Source organism: Neophocaena asiaeorientalis, unplaced genomic scaffold, assembly GCF_003031525.2.
Source record: "Neophocaena asiaeorientalis asiaeorientalis breed wild unplaced genomic scaffold, Neophocaena_asiaeorientalis_V1.1 scaffold434, whole genome shotgun sequence".
NCBI lineage: Eukaryota > Metazoa > Chordata > Mammalia > Artiodactyla > Phocoenidae > Neophocaena > Neophocaena asiaeorientalis.
Window position 1 is genome coordinate 969365 of NW_020175441.1, and position 21262 is coordinate 990626.

Here is a 21262-nt window from a genome sequence, read left to right on the forward strand (position 1 = left end):
CTGCCACAGCCCTGAAGCCGAATCCGGCCTCCGTACCCCGACACCAAATTATATCTTGGGGACAGAATTTTGGGTGAAGTAGAAAAGAATAGCTTTATTGCTTTGCCAGGCAAAGGGGGCCACAGTGGGCTAACGCCCTCAAAACTGTGTGTCCTAACCTGGAGGGTGTAGTGAGAAGTTTTATAGTAATGGTTCAGAGAGGGCGTGATCAGCTCATGGACATTCTTCTGATTGGTTGGAGGTGAGGTCATCAGGAGTCAGCATCATCGGCCTTCTGGTTCCAACCGGTCTGGGGTCTGTGTGCTTGTGGGCAGCATACCGTTAATTTCTCCCACCTGGTGGGGTTTCAGTATCTGCAAAACAGCTCCAAGATACTGTTATGTGTATCCCTTGAGGAGGAGCCAGGACCCTGCCCCAAGGCTGCACTGTTGTTTCTCTTGACTGTTCCTCCCTCATCACCAGTATCCACTCCCTTCCCTAATTAGCAACTGTTTGAACCTGGTCATTGAAACTCAGGCAAGGTCATAGAGGCTGAATGAAGACTATTTCCTGTAATCAAGAAGTGGGGGGGCTTCCGGGGTGGTGCAGTGGTTGGGAGTCTGCCTGCCGATGCGGGGGACGCGGGTTCGTGCCCCGGTCCAGGAGGATCCCACGTGCCGCGGAGCGGCTGGGCCCGTGAGCCGTGGCCGCTGAGCCTGCGCTTCCGGAGCCTGTGCTCGGCAGCGGGAGAGGCCACAGCAGTGAGAGGCCCGCGTACCGCAAAAAAAAAAAAGAAGTGGGGGACACAGAAAGGCTTTTGTGTCCAGGAGCCCCTCAGGGTCCTGCTCGGTCAGCTCTTTCATTGATGGTGCAAGCCTCCCAATCCGTGTATTCAAAGCCTTCATGTTTGGAACACTTAGAGGTTGGAGGTTTAGACACGGGTGTGGGGTTGGTCCTATTAGCCATTTTGACTACAGCTAACTTCCGTAGTCCCACAGGATATCATCAGACGGGTCAGATTCATCCTTCAAGGCGTTCCCTGAGTGTCTAGTGGTTAGAGTTTGGCACTCTCAACCTTCAACCAGCCTGGTAGTCCCCTTTGACAACACCATCTTTCTGAAAGACAGTATCTCTCTATCACATAAATCTCAAAGGACTTGAGAAGACACTAATCTCAAATTTGACATCCTTGGACTCATCAAACCCTCCTTGAACCTGGTAACATTTTCAACATTACCCATACTTGGGAAATAATTCCACTTGTCTTTTTAAATTTTTCTTTATAACTCAAATTTAATGTAAAACTTGAGTGGTATCACTCCAACGGTTCTTTCAAGACTTATCAAGTTAAACATACCGAGGCATGGTGAAATCAAGCTTTTCCTAGGAATATACTCCTGGCCAGTATCTGTGTCAATTATGGGACTTAAACCTGATCAGGGAAGGGTGCTGAAAGCAGTGATGGTACAAACTTCTACTACTTCCTCTACCTTAGCTCAACATGCACTTGACCGTCTACAAATGGTTGCATCTTCACTGTTTCACAGAGCAAAAGCAGCACAGGAGTTCAAACAATAAATTTTAAAATAAAGATGGGGCTTCCCTGGTGGCGCAGTGGTTGAGAGTCCGCCGATGCAGGGGACACGGGTTTGTGCCCCGGTCCAGGAAGATCCCGCATGCCGTGGAGCGGCTGGGCCCGTGAGCCATGGCCGTTGAGCCTGCGCGTCCGGAGCCTGTGCTCCGCAACGGGAGAGGCCACAGCAGTGAGAGGCCCGCGTACTGCAAAAAAATAAATAAATAAAAATAAATATGGAAATAGAATGAGGGGGTTAGTTATGTAGCTTGAATGTTTAATGGATGTAGGCTCAGAGAGCAAGCTGGGTCACTCTCCACCACTGATTAGTCCTGCTGAGTGGATCAAAATCTCTTCTGGATCAGCATCAGGATGGATGCTGGCATTTGCCTCTGTGACAAGCCGCCTCCCTCTTCTGATCAACACACTCTTCCTGAGTGTTAAAACATCCCATCAGGCTGTAGGCCAGTCACGTTATTGGGAGCATATCCAGGGCTGATGTTCCACTGCTGTACCACCTTCATGGCCCTACCAGTTTTTAAAATATTTGAAAACTTTCTTACTAGTGGGGACAGTCACTGCCCTGAGTCCTCCCATTGCACCGCACCATCCTACCACATGTCCCTGCAGTTCAGCAGTCTACAGGTTCATGATGTCTGGCACAGCAGGGGAGCTTCCAGGATCTGCCCATTCTCATTGGCTGATACCTGTTTCATACCTGCTATTAAATATTGTTAGTATCACCCCAGAGTGCATTTGTTGATTGAAGAGTTGAAATCTCAGACAGTGACCTTATTTCCATTTCACTGTCTCCTACTCCCACTAACCAACAGCCTATCAGTAACATGTGTTCATGAAATCGTATCTACTTCTGGTTGAAAACAACCAGAGGTAGACCCCACAAGACGCTTTTAATAGCCTGGTTAGATATTCTCTGGAGCAGGGAATAAAACCTCAGAGAAGATTCCCTTGAATTCTTTTGTGTTGCAGAGAGTGAAACTATAGGGATGGGCCTTCTCTGTGGTTTGTAATATTACCGGACCCAGACATGGCACACAAAGCAGTCAGGGTGGGCCAGCAATAAAGAAGGCCCTTGAAACTTCAGTCCAGAGAGAGGGAAGGAAGGGGCATACATGGTCCTAAAAGTATTCTGGGTGCACAGGTAGGTGCACACTGAGGTGGACTTCCAGTGTGTGGGGAGAGAACATTTGCTTTGCTGTGACAGACCTGATCTGAATACTGATCTGGCCGCTTCAGGCTCTGTGACTGTGGGCACTTTAATCCCATTGGGTCTTCATGTACTCATTTAAAATGGGGATAATTCATAGGTTGGTTGTGGGGATCACATGAGGTAATTTGTATATGCAAAACACGTAACATTTGAGAGCTAAAACAAAAGCACAAAACAAGCAACTTGCTCTTCAAATTTCTTATTCTAGGCAGTGAGAAGAGAAACCTGAGAAGATGCTCCTGGCCTGAGGCATTCTTTGTGTTGTGATATTTTCCTGTTTCTGTGATGGCCTCAGTGTATGAGCATATTGACTGAGGGCCTTCATATGTTGAAAAGGTCATGTCCCAGGAGAAAGGAAACGAGCCCCAGTGCTCTGCCATATCACTTCGAGGAAGAGATGGCCAGAGAGAATGAACCTCCTATTCCTATCCTGGGGCCTGCGAACCCTGAGAAACCACCTCCGTGGAAGGTGTTCTGGACTTCCTCAGTTTCTCCAATGCAAACGAATACTCACCAGTGCCACAGAGACATATACTAAGGCAAGTGCAAGTTTACCAAGTTGCTACCTGAGTAAGCTCTTCCTTGCATGATGGCCCCTACCCTAATCTCACAGGCTGTATCCTATGGATTGTGGAAACCAGCAATGGTAGACAATGCCCTTTTAATAGTAAAGGCTGCATCATGGGGTCTTCTCAGAACCTCTTGAGCAATGAAGCTCATTTCCTATGTATTAATCTTCGGAATATATGATTATTATCTTTAAAGTGAAGGTGACAACTACGAGCAACATCAAATACCAGTATAGATTCCTTGATAGGGAGGCTGCTGATATATTGTGCTTTATCAGGATTCTAAGGCTGCAATCAAGGCCTTGATTGATTAGCAATGTCTGTAATGGATATGGGAAGGGATGATGGCAGTGTGCCTATCGTGCATTTGCCAATCCTATTTTACTGTCTTTTTGATTCTTGTGCAAACAGTAACCTATTTTTAAGGTACAAAATAGCAGACTGAATGGATTAGAGAAGCTTTTCTTAGAAAAATGATAAAACGCAAACTAAAGAGATACTCGTCCCTAAGCAGAGTGTTTTACGACTTCAAATTGGAGGGTTCATTGTTATATGTGCAAGATGGATTTCCTGGTGCTTATGTCTCCATGGAATGAAAAGAAAAATATGTGTTAAGTGTGCATAATCAATACGTCCTAGCTTGTACCTCTCTCTGCTAAAGCAGGGTACATAGGCTTCAAATTTTCAATGAATCTTTTTCTTTCCTTGGGAGTGTTCGCAGCAGTATTCTCTCCCACAATGGATGCATCCATTTCTCCCTTTTCTCTCCAGATCCTCATCTCCGTTGATGTCTGGAAGCCACTTGATGGTGTCTTGCTGCTCCAGGTACCCATGGAAAATGTTTGATGTCAGTGCCAAGGATGCCATCTACAGATGCTCCAGAAGTGTAAATCCTCAAGGGCCTGTGGCAGTTGCTATTCAGTGGGGAGATGGACACATTTTGTATCTTGGGCACTAAGACAGCACTACACGTAGTGAATCCACAACTTCTGCTTCTGCATTGCAGCTCCTGTCTTCAGAGGGCTCACACAGGGGACTGGGTGGGGTCCAGAGGCCACGCTAAGCTCCTATCCCATCTCCCACAGGTGTATCCATGGTACTTCTTGCAAACCTACTTGTGCAGATTGCCAGTTGGTGGGCCTGTCTCCTTGGGACGTTAGCACTTGGACACTTAGTGTTCTTGGATAGTTTGGGCCATGAGTATTTAGTGATTTCAGGTTTTCTTTCTAATTCCTCACAGCCATTTTACTTCCAAGTAAAATGTGGTTTTTACTGTGGCATACTAGAATATCTGGAGTAGTTGGGGTATGGAAGAAATGATTGACATTTAGTTTAGACACTCTTGTATTTTTCATATTCCCTTTTGTTAATTTCTACCATTTGTTAATTTCTTTTATTCATTCATTTATTCAACATTTACTGCACTGCTTGTATGTAGTACCAGGGAAAAATATTGAATCCTCAACTGGTAAATAAGCTCTCTCTTCACAGGTTTCACAATTTTAGGGAGAAGGGGAGATAAATATGAAACGGAAATTCTATTGATGAGTGCAAAATGAAACATTACATCATTTAAGTCTAGAGAATAGCCCCGGGGAGGAAAAGATTAATCCCAGGCAGATGAGGGGGAATAAATGGTATTTCTGACTTTATTTTGCCACTCAATCCCAGACAGCAGTCTTCTGGACTTATGTTGACTTTGTCCAGCTCACAGAGATACCATTAACGAGCACCGGGCTGCCAGTATGGTTTAAAAACGAAAACAAATTTAACATCCTAAGCTGGAGGAAATCTTAACTGAGAACTCCAAGGAAGAGCTGCCTTAGCATAAGCTATGTGGAATCTTAAAAGGGAGCATTGAGGCCAAGATTTGCGTTCAACAGCTAATACTTTAGAGACAAGAGTTATATATACACAAGCTCCTGTTTGTCCCTTACAGATGCATATAAAGGTTGCATCTGTAACCCATGCTTTATTAATTTACTTTTTTAGACCCTGACAATGTTATGTAAGGTGAGCATCAGGTCAAACCAAAGCACCAGGTCTGTCTGCTCACCCCATTGCAGGACTGAAAGGAAGAAGGAAGACTATGAAAGTCAGTTACCACATCGCCCCTAACTGTAGGGGTTGGTTAGCTGTCAACCAGCCCAAACGAGGACCGTGGAGTAATTTGTTAAATAACTGAGTGAGCATGCCAGTCGGAAGCCCGCTGGATGAGAGCGCGGCATCAGTTGGAGACAAAGGAAATCGCTCGCTTGCTTTTCTCTGCATCGAGTGGGTCCTTGGAGGCTTAGAACTAGCTGGTCCAGAAAAAGCAGAGAAAGCAGAAGGAAGGAATGGGGGGAAGGAGGAGGCCAGTGGGCCTCCTGGAAATGTGAGGGGCGATAAAGAAAGGGACCCCTCGCCCACACTGAGAAAACACACACGACCTGAGCGAGCGGAGAGTGGAAAGAAAGCCCCGGAGTCCCCAGAGAACTTGACAGAAAGCGTCTGACAGCCAGACCGACCGGCTGCACCATCTGCTTCCACGCGTCTCTCCCCAACAATGGGAACTTCTGCGGACCTTCTGCCCCGCCCCTCCCCCGCCTGGAGCACGCATTTAAATGAGGCCCGGTAACTGGGGGCGCCGCTGGCGCTGTGATCTCTCACACCCTGGGAGCCAGCCCGGCGTCCCCAACAGGAGGCCCCGAGGGGAGAGGTTAAAGTCTCGGCTGACCGGAGAGGTGATTATGGAGCTGCTCCCAAATGAGGCTGCTTCACTGCTGGTACTTGGGCATGTGTTGGGATAATTGTGCTTGAATACTTAATGCTTGATTGACTTGGCTGTTTTACGTTTGACCATATTTTGAAACGCGATCTCACTGTTGGGGTTAGGCAATTAGCATCAAGACCACGGGTAAAACGGGGTGAAACGCAGTTCTATGGTGATTTCTGCTTCGTTTCTGGATTCAGCACAGAAAACGGAGTGTTCTACTGGGACTCATTTGCCTATATTTGGATCATCTGGAATTTTGATCTTAAAGAGGAAGTCTCTTAATCCTGAACTTCATGTAGCTGCCAACTTTGATCTTTGCATCTTTGGTTACAGCTAAGTTTTACTCGCATTCCAAATGACCTTTGTTGTCCTGCGGCCGTAGAAGAATAGAATAGGAGAGGAGAGGTCGGGGCTGAGAAAAGGAAAATTCATGCCAAGCACGAGAAAGGCTAGGGCAGAACGTGAGTGATAAGTTATGACACAGAGTCCACAATTTCAAGATGACAGTTAGCTGACTGGCTTTGGTGCCCTGTCTGGTTCAGTTCCTTGGGAGTATGTCTTAATTATCTCTGTATCCCCAGCACCTAGCACAAGGCCTGGATTTTAGTAGGTATTTAGTATTTATACTTCTGGAACATGTATATTAAAGCTAGCACAACTTCTAGGAAAATAGAGAAGGGCTATTAGCTAATTTTTAAAAATCTTTTTAATTTCATTTTTAAATGGTGAACTTAAGCATCACTCAGGCTGTGTCTCATATTATTGGGATAAAGTGTTCCAGTTAAGAATTACCAAAGGCAGGAGCTGGATCTCACTGATTCAAGATCACTTTGGGGATATTTGAAACTATTGGCTCTCTATGATAAAGGATGGCCAGGTTTCTCTTCATCCAATCTCATTCAGAGCAGAAGCAGGTACTGATTTATTTAAAGAGAAGTAAGAGGAAGATTAAGTCTGGAGTAGTCAGATGACTAATTGGGTATCACTAATTCCATAAATGAAGGCATCACAACCCATTTGTTAGATTTTATAAGAAAAATAAGAACAAGCACTGATGAAATAGATTATGAAACCTAGGTGATGAGTCTTATAAAACAATTCCACGAGTACAGAAAAGTGTGGTAGAGGTATAAGACCAAATGTTGATAACATGCGTGCAGTCTGTATTACCTTGAACCTATAAGGACTCAATCTTAGCAAAGTGAAAGGGTTTGATGACTTTGGCTCAGCAGTGTGGAGTTCACATATCTGGGATATACAAACACAATTTATTTGTAAATTGATCATTAAAGTCCCTCAATCAAGGCACAACTTCTATGTTGTTCTTGTTCTCAATTAAAAATGAAGAATGATTCTTGGATTTGCATTTATTCTGTGTTCTTCACTTAGTAAAGACTTTTTCCTGTCCTGGATGTTTAATCAACTTGTTCAAAATTCGTTATTTATACTTCTTCTGTCTTTGTTTCCTCATCTGTAAAATGGGAATTTTAATAGTATCTACTTCATAGAATTGCGGTAAGGATTAAATTAAGTAATATATGTAAAATGCTTATAATTGTGCCTGGCACTTAGTGTTTGCATATATATTTCCAGTGACAGTATTTGCAGCTGTTATTTAATTTGATCATCTTCTTGTTTGTTGAGGATACAGTTTCATTCGTACTTTTCTGTTTAAATACGTGTGACTCTGCTTAAGAAGACTGTAGACTTCTCCAAAAGATAGTGCAAATTTATTATAGTAAATACTTTTGTAAGGTCACATAATGAAGTGTAATAATTCTCAGTCACTGCCCTAAATTTGAAATTCTAATTATGTAATTATCATAAATGTTTAGCATCTGGGGAGTCTGGGTTAAGTATTTTAGTGCCTCACATAAGGCAGAGTAGAGTAGTGAATAAGTGAGTGCGTTTGAATCTTGGCTCTTTTGGTTATTAACCTCTTTGAGCCTTGAGATTCTTTTCTTTTAATGGAGTAATAATACCTACCTCACAAAATTGAAGAAAAGATGAAATAAGATAATATACGTAAAGGACTTAGCACAATGCTTGGCCTGTATAGAAAGGACACAATAAGTAAATAAGTGGTAAGTATAATTATTATAGTAATTATTATTATAGCTATGATCATCATTTTCTATCACAAAAGTTGGAAGATGTGCCCTTTTTTACTCCTCATGGGGGAACAGCATTCAGGAGAAGCTCACGGGGGACAATTTGGCATCTTAGAGAGTATGCTGTGGTCTACTGCAAAGAATCCAGAGGACATTCTTGAGATGGATGGCAGGCTTCCAGTCCCTCTTGGAAGGCTCTACAACGCTGAGATTGACTAGGATCACCTGCTCCTTCAGTGCTCTCTCTCTTCCCCAGCGATCACAACTATCATCATAATAGAGGTACCGTTTATTGACTTCCTTCCTTATATATGCAAGGACTTTATTTGCATTATTTTTAATCAGCGTAGAAAATCTGATCTGCAAGCTAGATGTTATCCCAATTTACAGTTGTGTACAAGTCACTTAGCTAGTGGGTAGCAGAACCAAGGATTCAACCTGGGTCTTTCTGACCACTAAGCCTGCGCTTTTCCCATTGTTCTCTGGAACGGTTTACCACCTTAGCACCGCCTCCGACTCTAATCTTAACAAGGGCCTCTAAAAACAGTTATAAGGAAACATTTTTGAGGATAATTTTTTTCTCAACTTGAGTTGTGTTTTTCTTCCTACTCCACAGAGTACAAAATTACCAGAATCCACACGTATACCTACTTGTGAAACTAGTGCGAGTCACTACTCTTGAGTGATATTACATATAGTTTGGCTGCAAGAAAATTAAACTCTATATCAGGAAATAGTTCCCAAGACCAGTAACTTTGGGGGCGGGGGGGAATGTATAAAAACAGATGCCAACAAAAGAGTGAAGCAAATTAGAAAAAAGTTTCCCAACCACAGAGAGTAAATAAGTATAATATTTAGTTAAACGTTCTAAATAGGTTGAGACATACTCAAGGTCGGTCACACAGTAAATTAGTAATGGAATCAAATCCAGCCTTTGGATATTCATTCCAGTACTTTTTCCTGACACCTCTGCAGCTTCTCAGGTACTGGGAGAGAACAACCTTTTAACAAAAATGAATGGTGGAGGAAAAAGTGTTTAAGACACTCCAGGAATAGTGTTAACTGGAGGGTCTCTAATTTTTGAGCCCTTTTGGAGGTTGCCCACACCCTTGAATCTATGTATCATGTACATACACAGCATCTTTTGCTCTAGGTGTCCTCTCAGCCCTCAGCATACACTCCAATGGACACGTTGCAAGGATCATTGATTCCAACTAAACACCTCCGCAGAGGCAACTTGAGATGCAGCAAAATGTGTCTCTGGCAGCGTCCCTCTTTCTCTCTCATGGTCCTCTCCTTTTGATATACCTACTAGCCCTCTGGTAGCCCCTAAAATCCTCTTTGTATGTTTTATTACCAAACATTTTGTTCTGATGTGTTAAGTAATTTTTATAAAATTCTACAAAAAATTATCTGCTAATAGTAATCACTTGTATTTGTATAGCTCATTACATTAAGTACCCACATATGCACTGTTTTAGTTTTCTCATTAACTCTGCCAAGTGGAGAAGACAGGTAGGTTATCCACATTTTACAAATAATAATAATACAAGGGGGCTTCCCTTTTGGCGCAGTGGTTGAGAGTCTGCCTGCCAGTGCAGGGGACACGGGTTCGTGCCCCGGTCCGGGAAGATCCCACATGCCGCGGAGCGGCTGGGCCCGTGAGCCATGGCCGCTGAGCCTGTGCGTCTGGAGCCTGTGCTTTGCAACAGGAGAGGCCACAACAGTGAGAGGCCCGCGTACCGCAAAAACAAACAAAAAACAACAACAACAAATAATAATAATAATACAGGGCTGGAAGGGTTAAAAGACTTGCTCAGAGTCAAACTGGGCAGTGAGCAGTGGCATCACATGGAGCTCATGTCTTCTGAGACCCAACAGGGCATTCATCACGGAGATGCATTTCCTCATAGAGTAGTTTCACCTGGGGAGAAGACATACCTGAAGATGGAAAGGTGTTTAATGCACAAACACTCTGACCGTGTAATTTCAGGCTTTATAGCAGCAATTAGGGAAAGGTATACCTTGGTGGCACCTCTTGATTTATACCATGGAAGCCAAAAACCTTAATGAAGGAAGGTCATCAGAAGCATCTCTCTCTCTAAAGTCTTATCCGCCAGTAAACATTTGATAATACTTTTCTTCAGAAAAAAGGAAGTACATTTTTATGTGTCAGAGGTAAACAAAAGTCAGTATCAAGCCAAAATACTCAGCATTTCTTTTATTTACCATGTTCTAGAGCATTTTAATTAGAGGTTTTTAAGTTTTGAGATAGATGTTAAGCAAATAAATACATGCCATGAAATTTACAGGAAATTGGTGAGCAGCTAATGTGACAATGAAATTAATTACTGGGCATATGTTGTGCATCTGTTAGTTCAAAAACTCAAGAACTTCCCAGGTGAAATCCGGGTGAAACTGGCCCCTGTACACAGAGGGCAAGAAGAGACAGAAGAAAGAGGCAGATCACTCCAGAATGGTAGGTGGAGGTTTTAATAAGCAAGGGAACTTATGCACAAGGCTGGCCCTGGGTGGCCACAAGACGGGGTGATCTCCTCATCCACCTGCCAGAATCTTAAAAGTGTATTTAACTACGTTCAGTCTCGTATTCAGTCCAGATGGTCTTAACAACACCTTACTCTCCAGATTATGGCCTTGAAACAGCTCCTAGTATGGGAAAGGTGGGCAGAATGTACATTCCAAGGACGGGAGGGAGTGAGGAGCCTCCGACTTCCTGTGTCCAGCTTGCGGGTCAACCGGCGGTCACATCCTCTAGCTGACCTCCTTCAACAACGTCATGTTGGCTGTGGGTACTTTAGAAGATTCAATTGCATAATAATGTCTTAGGTTCTTTGGAAAATGAGGGCCAGCACTATAAATATTCTCAGATGGATATAATATCCTTATTGTTAAGGAGCAAGCAACTTGTGTACCTCCAAGAAGAAAAGATGGCATAGCCATAGTTGCCAGTTATATAAACTTAGTAACATAAGAGACAATGTTGTTGATAATTAGTTTTTCATTTGTCTCAGGAGAATTTGTAATTGCTATGGAAGCATTTTTATGATGGTTGCTTTAAAATTCTTGTCAGATAATTCCAGTATCTGATTAATTTCAGTGTTGGTGGCTGGGGCTTGTCTTTACTCATTTACGTTGTGATTTTCCTGGTTCGTGGTATGATCAGTGATATTCGATTGTATCCTAGACATTTTGGATATTATTTTTTGAGAATTTGGATCCTATTTAATCTTTTTTTTTGGTAGGTAGTCCTCCTGTTGAGGTGTAGCTTAAGTGAGGGCTGGATGGGTGTATATGTCCAGCTTCCTAAAGGGGCTCTGCCAATAGCAGAAGTAGAGAGCTGGCTCACATTGTTTCCATGCAAGAGGATGCTCCCCACTTGGTCCTACTGATACCTTCCCGGTCAAGGCATCAACTTGTACCGCCTCATTGCCTCCAAGCGTTGTAAGATTATGCCTTGCTGACAACAGAGAGGGGGAGAGCAGAAGCCTGGCTCACCTGCTTTGCTGCTGCAGGGGAGAAAGGAAGCTCAGCAAGGCATCCTTGACAATGAGGGAGAGGAAGGGGGGGGGAATGAGTGCCAACTAAGCCACCTCATACCTCCTCACTGATGCCAGGTAGGCATGGTGGTTCAGCTCTCCACCAGGCTCCAGTGACATGGATCGTAGGGAAAGTGAAGCACCGACTAGATGTGACTCACTGTTTATTGAGTTTCATTGCTCCCCGGTAGGGATGGGAGGCCCTGCTTGCTGCTGGACCTCACTGATGCTATCCTGATGGAGGAATCTGAATGTTACCAACTGCTTCTGTGGAGATGGGAGACGGATGGGGTAGAGTGGAAGATCGGCTTCCTACTCAGCTCCCCTAAAACCATGGGGGCGGGGGGAGAAATGCAGTGTTTCTTTTGGAGTTTGCCTGGAGTAAGGCAGTATTACCCAAAAGGTTTTCTGTTGATATAGGTTACCCCTTTCCTAGTATTTTGGAATAGGCTCTTCTTCAAGTAAATTTTTTGTCTGTTCATGGTGGTGGTTTCTGGTTTGAGGCTTCTGCCATGTCTGGAACATATGTTCTCGAATTCTTAGTTTTAAGAGAGAGGAACTCTGCCTCTCTAAGAGGTGGAAATGGGGCTACTCCATCTTGGAACTATAATAGAAGTCCCTGCAACCATTTTTAAAGAATTCTTTGACATTCAATTTGGTCAGAGTATGTCCGTGGACCTTGCTGTAGGAGTACTGTGTGTGTGTGTGTGTGTGTGTGTGTGTGTGTGTGTGTATAAAGATAACTTTGAATGTTTTAAATTTTCCTTCCCTAACACCTTTTTATCATCTTTTGCCTTCCTTTCTTACACACACACACACACTTCTTTTGTGTTGTTGTTGATCTACCCTGCAAGTTTACTTACACTTTTCTCCTACCCGCACTCCAAGCTTACTCTAAATCTTGCCCAGTAATTCCTTGACTTAGGGTGGCTGGAAAAAAATCAAGAGCATTAACTTTTTTTCTGCAAAAAGCTTTATTATTTACATTTGGTTCACAGCTTGGGAGAAGGCCCCAGGGTGGTTAAAAAGCTGCCTAGTGGCTGCAGAGAGAGGCTTCAGGCAGAAGCCCTGACACCAGAGGGGTGCCAGAGGGGCTTCTCAAGGGCCGCTGGTCTGAGGAGGTTCCTATTCGTGCTCGAGGCTGAGCCTGTTGAGCAGATAGTTTCCCAGCCCAGCCTGGGGGCCACCAGCTTGCAGAGATTAGTCAGGTGGGCGCCATCTTCTTGATGAGTTTCACCTGCTCACCCCCGGAAGTGGCTCTCCAGGAAGTCAGAGAGCTGGGAGTCTGCGCAGTCAGAACTCAGGGCGTGCAGATCCAAAACGGCCCGGTTCAGGTTCTTCTCCATGACCGCTGTGGCTTCTATAGCGTCTGCGGTTTTACTCCACTCATGTTGGAACGGCTTCTGCACTGTATGTCCTGGAAGAGGGCCCAGCTGCCGTGCTGCTTTTGTATCTTCAAGAGGTGTATGTTTTGTATCTCCAACTTGCTGAAGAAGTGGTCCACGTCTTCCCGAGCCACATCGTTGTGGTCGAAATAGAAGCCCAGAGAGAGGTAGGTGTAGGGGGCCTGCAGATGCATGTTGACCAGGCAGTTCACTGCGGCCTCCACCTAGGTGGAATAATTCTGAGGAATCTTGGGAGGTCATGGTTGATCGACAATAGGGAGCTAAGCTCAAAAAACAGTGTTGGCTGGTCCTGGAAGCTGAAGGCGGCTGAGTGGTTGGTTCCAAAGGTTGCAATTGGAAAGGAGGTTGGAGGGTGGTCGGAGGCTGGAAGCAGGGGCGTCCCTGGGTCTGTTTCGTCTAAACACTGTTGAAGCAAGAGACAGATCTTCCGGGCCACCAGGCCGCACTGCCAAGAGTATTAACTTTTTAACTCAGGTCCCCTCATCAGGTAATCCCAAACAGCTGTCCGTTATTTTGCATCAATTTGATCATTTCCTATGGTTTTGAAATTTTGTCTTAGTGGCCTTGCATGGAGAATTTCTTGAGCTAAAGACTGACTATTCACCTTTGTATCTATAGCATCTGGGCTTAGTTCCTGGTACCTCCCAGATTCTCAGTGACTATTTGTTGAATAAGGTGTCCATATAAGCACGTTTTCCATTCACCCCTGCCTCTGATTCGAATCCTTTCTTTGCACATCCTCATATGCAGCTTAATTTATATGAGAGAGAAAGGTATGGCCTCCATGATGTTGGACTATCTCACTGTGCAATCTTGGTAGTTCAGTGTTTCATTTGTCCCTTGGGGTGTAATAAGCAATGTCAAAACTTGGTGGCTTAAAACAACAATGATTTTGCAATTTGGATAGGGTTTGATTGAGCTAATCTCTGCTCCATGTGCTACCAGCTGGGGTGTTTTAACTGGGGCTGGAGGATATACTTCCCAAATGGCTCACTCACATAACTGGCAAGTTGGTACTGGCTGTTGGCTGGGAGCTCAACTGCCACTGTGAGCCAAAGGTCTTGATTATTTTCCGCAAGAGCCTTTCCACATGGATGCTTGGGCTTTCTTACAACATGATGGCTAGATTTTGAGATGTAGAAACAGCCCAGCCTTCTTAATACCTGGCTTAGAATACTCATAATATTTCCTTCTCTGCATTCTATTGGCCAATTTAGTCTTAGACTCAGAAGATACAAGGGGGAGGAATGTAAGTTGTACCTCTTTATGGGAGGAGCAGCTTGTACATATAGGGAGGGGCAGAATTATTGGGGGCCATCTTTGGAGAGTAACTTTCTGAACCAAATTTCTTTATCTGTCAAATATGAAATTGAGAGAGGGCAACAATAACACATACATCATAGAGTTGCTACGAAAAGTATAGGAGATGACATATATATTGCATTTAGAATGATTCCTGGCACACAGTAAGTAGTTGATACATTTTAACTAATTAGGATAATTTTTGTTGCTATGAGAATGAAAAATTCCTGCACGACACTAAGTTGGAGAAGAACATACTTTTTCCTCCATGGAAGTTATGATATCTTCTCATAATTCCAGTTAGACGATTTTACTGGTTAGTATTTCCTTTCACAGCTTTAATTACCATATTCTCTTTGATTTGCTTCCTCTAGACTGATTTTTTTTTTAAAGATCTCAAATCAGTAGCCCTCAAATGAAAGGAATAACCCACAGTTCTGTAGTATAATGACTTGGTGTCTCTGTTGGAATCCTTTTTCTTTTTATACTTACTTGCAGGTATTTTTCTTACACTTTGAGAAAGCAGTCCTCTGTAGAGATAGAATGAATGATACAGGAATGACATGCCCTTGGAAACTGCTCCTGTTTCTCTCTTTGGAAACACACGTGTGCAGAGTTAGTCCTTTAGGAAATTTACAGGTTAGCAGAGGTCATCAGCCAGATAAATCCAAAGAATAACCAGTGGGGGCGGATAAATTTCAAGCCAAGTAATCTCTGCATTAATGTAAGTAATTTTTTATTTCTACACCAGAGATGGGGATTGATGCTAAACAATATGAAACTACAATTATGTAAATTCACTATTTTTAGCCGTTGAAATGTTAGCCGAGTCAAACTTTTCATTCACCAGTGCATGGTGTCTTTGTAACTATCTTAATTTTATATATAAAGAAAGCAATCAGGTTTGTGCCATATTCTCATAACACTGCCAATTTCCGTTTTCTTTTGATTCTATGTCCAGACCTGTAATTTTTCCAAGTGATTAAGACCACAGGTTATTCCTTCTACAGCTGACATTTCCTTTCTGTGATTACTCATCTCTTTGGTTCTTTTAACAGCCATGTTTTATTAATGACCATTTACTGTGCAGTAATAAACTCTGTGTCATTTAGTTCTTCCGGAATTTTCTGATCCTTGATTACAGTGTAACATATTGCCTGATTAATTGCTCATCATTGCTGTTTTTAGCTTCTGCGTGCACTAGTTAAGGTTATTTCTTCCCGTTTTGGCTTTTCTATCCCCTGAAGATTTTCATTTACAACAACCTTATTAGTTGTCTCCAACTTCTCCCACTTCCTTTTTGCATTCCCTGATAGCACAGAGCATATACAGAATCCCTATGAACGGTTACCATTTACTCTTTTTTTTTTTTAACATCCTTATTGGGGTATAATTGCTTTACAATGGTGTGTTCGTTTCTGCTTTATAACAAAGTGAATCAGTTATACATATGTTCCCATATCTCTTCCCTCTTGCGTCTCCCTCCCTCCCACCCTCCCTATCCCACTCCTCCAGGTGGTCACAAAGCACCGAGCTGATATCCCTGTGCTATGCGGCTGCTTCCCACTAGCTATCTACCTTACGTTTGGTAGTATTCCATCTAGCACAGAAATTCCCAGATTGTAGTGTAACTTAGAAGCACCTAGAGGGCTTTTTATTTTTTTATTTTATTTTATTTTTACATCTTTATTGGAGTATAATTGCTTTACAGTGGTGTGTTAGTTTCTGCTTTATAACAAAGTGAATCAGTTGTACATATACATATGTTCCCATATCTCTTTCCTCTTGCGTCTCCCTCCCTCCCACCCTCCCTATCTCACCCCTCTAGGTGGTTACAAAGCACCGAGCTGATCTCCTTCTGCTATGCGGCTGCTTCCCACTAGCTATCTATTTTACGTTTGGTAGTGCTTTTTAAAACATAGATTGCTGGGCCCCTCTCCCAGAGTAGGTCTGGGTGTGGACAGAGAATTCACATTTCTGACAAGTTCCCAGGGATGCTGATGTTGCCTCCCCAGGATCAAGCCTTGAGAACCGCTGGCATAGCAGATTAGCATAGCAGTTAAGAGACTAGGCTTTGGGTTTTGCTGATATGGGTTCAGGTCACAGTTCTGCCACTTGACTTTCCAAATCACGTGACCTTGGGAAAGCTAAGGTCTCACAACTTAATCTTTGTAAACTGCAGTTTCCACATTTGTAAAATGGAAAGAGAACCAACCTTCTAAACTTGTAAGGATTAGGTGAATTGATCCATGGAAAGCACTGAGTACAGTGGCAAGATGTAAGCACTCAATAAAATGTTAGCTATTGGTATTTTTTAACCAGATGTGAGAAATTAATGTTCAAGCTCAATTCCTAAAATTAAGAAAACGTGGCTCCTCTAACAAATTGGTCATTTATCTCTGGATCTTGATTTTTTTTATACTGCTGAGGTACAAATGCTATTTTTTTTTTTTTTTTTTAAAGATTGGCCACGTGGACAGAAAGATTCAGTAGAAAGATCATGGGATTTGGAGTCAGGAAAATGCCTGGGTTCCAGTCTAGACTCTTGCTATTCCTAGCTTTGTGAGTCATAGCAATTTTCTTCATCTCTCTGATCCAAGTTTCCTCTAAATATCTTCTAAAGTGGTGATATAAATGGTAAGGACTGTTGTATGGATCAAATGAGGTAGATCATTTGAAAGTTTTTTTATTTTAATATTCAGTACAAGTATAGTTATTGTTATTTTTATTGAGAATAAAAGCATCTAGAGCAACTTTTAAAAATTTTTTTATTGGGGTATAGTTGATTTACAATGTTGGGTTAGTTTCAGGTGTACAGCTAGAGCAATTTTTTATTGTACTTACTCATTAGCATCATGAAAATTTATCCTTCTGTAGAGTGACAGTTATGGAAAACCTTTTCCATTGTAATTATTTTGAGGTGGTGGTGACTCTAACTGGGAATTGCGGAATACTTAGATACCTGGATATGTTAGTTTCTATTAGTAACCTAGCCAGATTCCTTTCTTATTGGCTGAAATGCTGGTTCATTTTTCAGACATCTTACCTGGAAGGAATTAACATCTGAATGACCATATTTCAAAATGATAAAAGAAAGAAGAAAAATTATGTTATATCTAATAATGATTGGACCAAAAGCATATTTAAGAAAACTTTACCCCCAATGGTGTGAGTTGCTGAGTTTTGATAATAGGTTTTAGATGAAAATCAGGGGCTTATTTTCAGTTTGGGACTATAAGATTGCTTTCAGAAGAGGAAGGAAACTTCATTTAATCAAAGTTTTAATAATGTAGCACTAAACATTCTGTTAGGTGCTATGGGAGATATCAAAATGAGCCACACACACTTCATGCTTTGGATGCATTTTCTCTTGCAGAAAGCAAAACGACATACAAAAATCACTACATGCTTCATAAAGAAGGTCAAGTCAGAGGGCTGAAAGAGTGTAAAGGAGAAAGAGATTATTTCTGGCTGGAGGATCAGCCCCCTCCCCCCTTGCAGGCCACATGCTGAGCCACATTAAGCCCATGTATCTGAGTATCATAAGGAACCTGGAAAGAACTTGGTGAGCACAATTTATTGACCTTCACAGAGGATTATATTTAAACCATCTCAGACAGATGAGACTCTATCCTCCACTGGGGGAAGAAATCCTTCCCTTGAAGGAGATTCTATAACCTTCTTTATGAACTCATTTCAGTATTTAACAGCCTTTGCTGGCTGCTGAGAAACCTGCTTTAACTCCCACATGGCCATCAGAATTTGTCCTCTCTGGACTTGCTGAATACAGACTTGTATCTTTATGTTAGGCAACCATCATCCTATCTCCAGGGACCCTCATGTCATTGCCTCATTAGTTGATTAAACAATTAAATAAAAAATCTGGGGGTCAGGATATAGCCCTGGTTAAGAGCATTGAGAGGCAGACAGTTTTGGACTAGAGTCCTGGCTCCTTCACTTTCTTGTCCTAGAACCTTGGGCAAGTTTACTTGAAACCTCTGAGCCTCAATTTTCCCACCCATAGAATGGGAATAATAACATATTTACCTCTTAGGGTTGTTTTGAAGATTAAATTTAAAAGATGTGTGTTTTGGGGCAAAGTACATGAAATCATTAATGTGTGACCAATAAAAAATAGCAATCTTATGTGGTTGAAGCTAATCAATGGCTTAGCAAAGTACCTAAAATCTACCAAAGACTCAACATTAATAGCATTTTTTAGAAACAAAAGAAAGGATTATTGTTATTTTTTTTGTTACTACATTGTTCTCATTAATATTATCATGGTCTACAATATCCAGGCCCAGTGCTGGAGGATATTCTTGCAGATGAACCATTACAAAATGGTGAGCACATTGATTATGGAGCTGTGTTTGATACCATAAGTGTGTGGATGATAGAGCATCTGGGTTGGCCTGCAGAAGCTAGAGAAGGCTCCAGAGAGGTGGCAGCATTTGACACTGGGCCTTGTATAGTGAGTTGGAGATTTGTAGGTAGAAAACCGATGGTGGAATCCTACACAGAAGCAAGAGCCTGCACCCAAGGCACAGAGGTGGGAGAGGATGTGGGAGATTAAGGAACCTGTCTGGATTCCATATGGCAAGTGTAAAATAGGACTCTGGGGGTGGAAGGAATTGAGAGCAGAGAGAGGAGGAGGGGCACGGCTTGAAAGAAATGGAGGTTTTATTGGAGAAGTGTCATGATGAGTTTTGCAAGTTTGAGAGGTTCTTCTGGAGATTTCGAAGAGAACGATTGGCCTGGAGAAAGTGTAGAAGCAGAGACATGTAAGAAGGCTAATGCAGCAGCCCAGCTGAGAGGTGGTGTAGGGCAGCAGCAGTGTGCTGGGAGGTGAGTGAATGAAAATGATGTATTTCCAACCTATGTTTTAAAGGTCCTAGTGATGGGAAGGCTAAGGGAGGAGGGTGATGGGGAAGTTGACTGCTGGGTGTACAGTATCGAAAATAGGAGGAGCAGGTCTAGGGCATGGGAAACGGGTGGGAGAGGCGTGAGAGGATAATGAGTGAGTCTGGGGGTATGTTGCATCCCCTGTATGTGAGAGCTTTCCATTTCCTCTGATTTCCCAGAGCCTGTCGTTTCTGTTCTGACTGCAGCACAAGGTGTTAACGCTCTCATGGGCACCACAGGGACTCATGAGACACTTCCTTGTTGGGGCATTTTGACAGCACAGATTATACTTTGCTTTTCTGAGGTCACCAGGGTCTTGCCTCCCCAAGGACATTGGTCATAAATCTGTGATGAGGCAATGGTTGATAAGTAAAAAAAAGTAGCTAACTTTAATGAAGAAATAGAGTGCTTACTGTTTTAAAAATATTTTTTTAATTGAAGTATAGTTGATTTACAATGTTAATTTCTGCTGTACAGCAAAGTGATTCAATTATACATACATATATATATATATAGTACATTCTTCTTTATATTCTTTTCTGTTATGGTTTATCCCAGGATATTGAATATATTCCCTGTGCTATACAGTAGGGCCTTGTTTTTTATCCATTCTGTATATGATAGTTTGAATCTACTAACCCCAAATTCCTAGTCCATCCCTCCCCCATCCCCCATCCCTCATCCCTCATCCCCTATCCCCCTTGGCAACCACAAGTCTGTTCTCTATGTCTGTGAGTCTGTTTCTGTTTCATAGATAGGTTCATTTGTGCCATATTTTGGATTCCACAGTAAGTGATATCATATGGTATTTTTCTTTTTCTATTGACATGTACTTGATTTAGAATCTTGTGTTAATTTCTTCTGTACAGCAAAGTGATTCAGTTATACATATATACATTTTTTAATATTCTTTTCCATTATGATTTATCATAGGATATTGAATATAGTTCTCTGTGCTATAAAGTAGGCCCTTGTTCTTTATCCATTCTGTATATAAAAGCTTACCTCTGCTAACCCCAACCTCCCACTCCATCCCCCCCAACCCCTCCCCCTTTGCAACCACCAGTCTGTTCTCCATGTCCGTGATTCTACTTCTGTTTCATAGATAGGTTAATTTATGTCATATTTTAGATTCCACAAATAAGTGATATCATATGATATTTGTCTTTCTCCTTCTGACTTACTTCACTTAGCATGATAATCTGTAGGTGCATCCGTGTTGCTGCAAATGGCATCATTCTGTCCTTTTTGATGGCTGAGTAGTATTCCATTGTGTATATGTACCACCTCTTCTTTCTCCATTCATCAGTTGATGGACATTTAGGTTGTTTCCATCCTTTGGCTATTGTAAATAGTGCTGCTATGAACATAGGGGTGCATGTATCTTTTTGAATTATAGTTTTGTCTGGATACATGCCCAAGAGTGGGATTGCTTTATCATATGGTAATTCTATTTTTATTCTCTGACTGACCTCCGTACTGTTTTCCACAGTGGCTGCACCAACTTACATTCCCACCAACAGTGTAAGAGTGTTCCCTTTTCTCCACATCCTCTCTAGCATTTGTTACCTGTCAAGTTCTTAATGATGGTCATTCTGATTGGTGTGAGATGGTAACTCATTGTAGTTCTGACTTGCATTTCTCTAATAATTAGCGATGTTGAGCATCTTTTCATGTGCCTATTGGCCATCTGATGTCTTCGTTAGAGAAATGTCTATTTAGGTCTTCTACCAATTTTTGGATAGGGTTGTTTTTTGTTGTTGAGTTGTATGAGCTGTCGTATATTTTGGAAATTAATCCCTTGTCAGTCACATCATTTGCAAATATTTTCTCCCATTCTGTAGGTTGCCTTTTCATTTTGTCGATGGTTTCCT

General features: G+C 42.3%; 1 pseudogene; it reads right to left on the bottom strand.

Moving 5' to 3' along the window:
- Positions 1-13016: 13016 nt before the first annotated feature.
- LOC112415054 (ferritin light chain pseudogene) lies at positions 13017-14362 on the bottom strand (annotated as a pseudogene).
- Positions 14363-21262: the final 6900 nt, after the last annotated feature.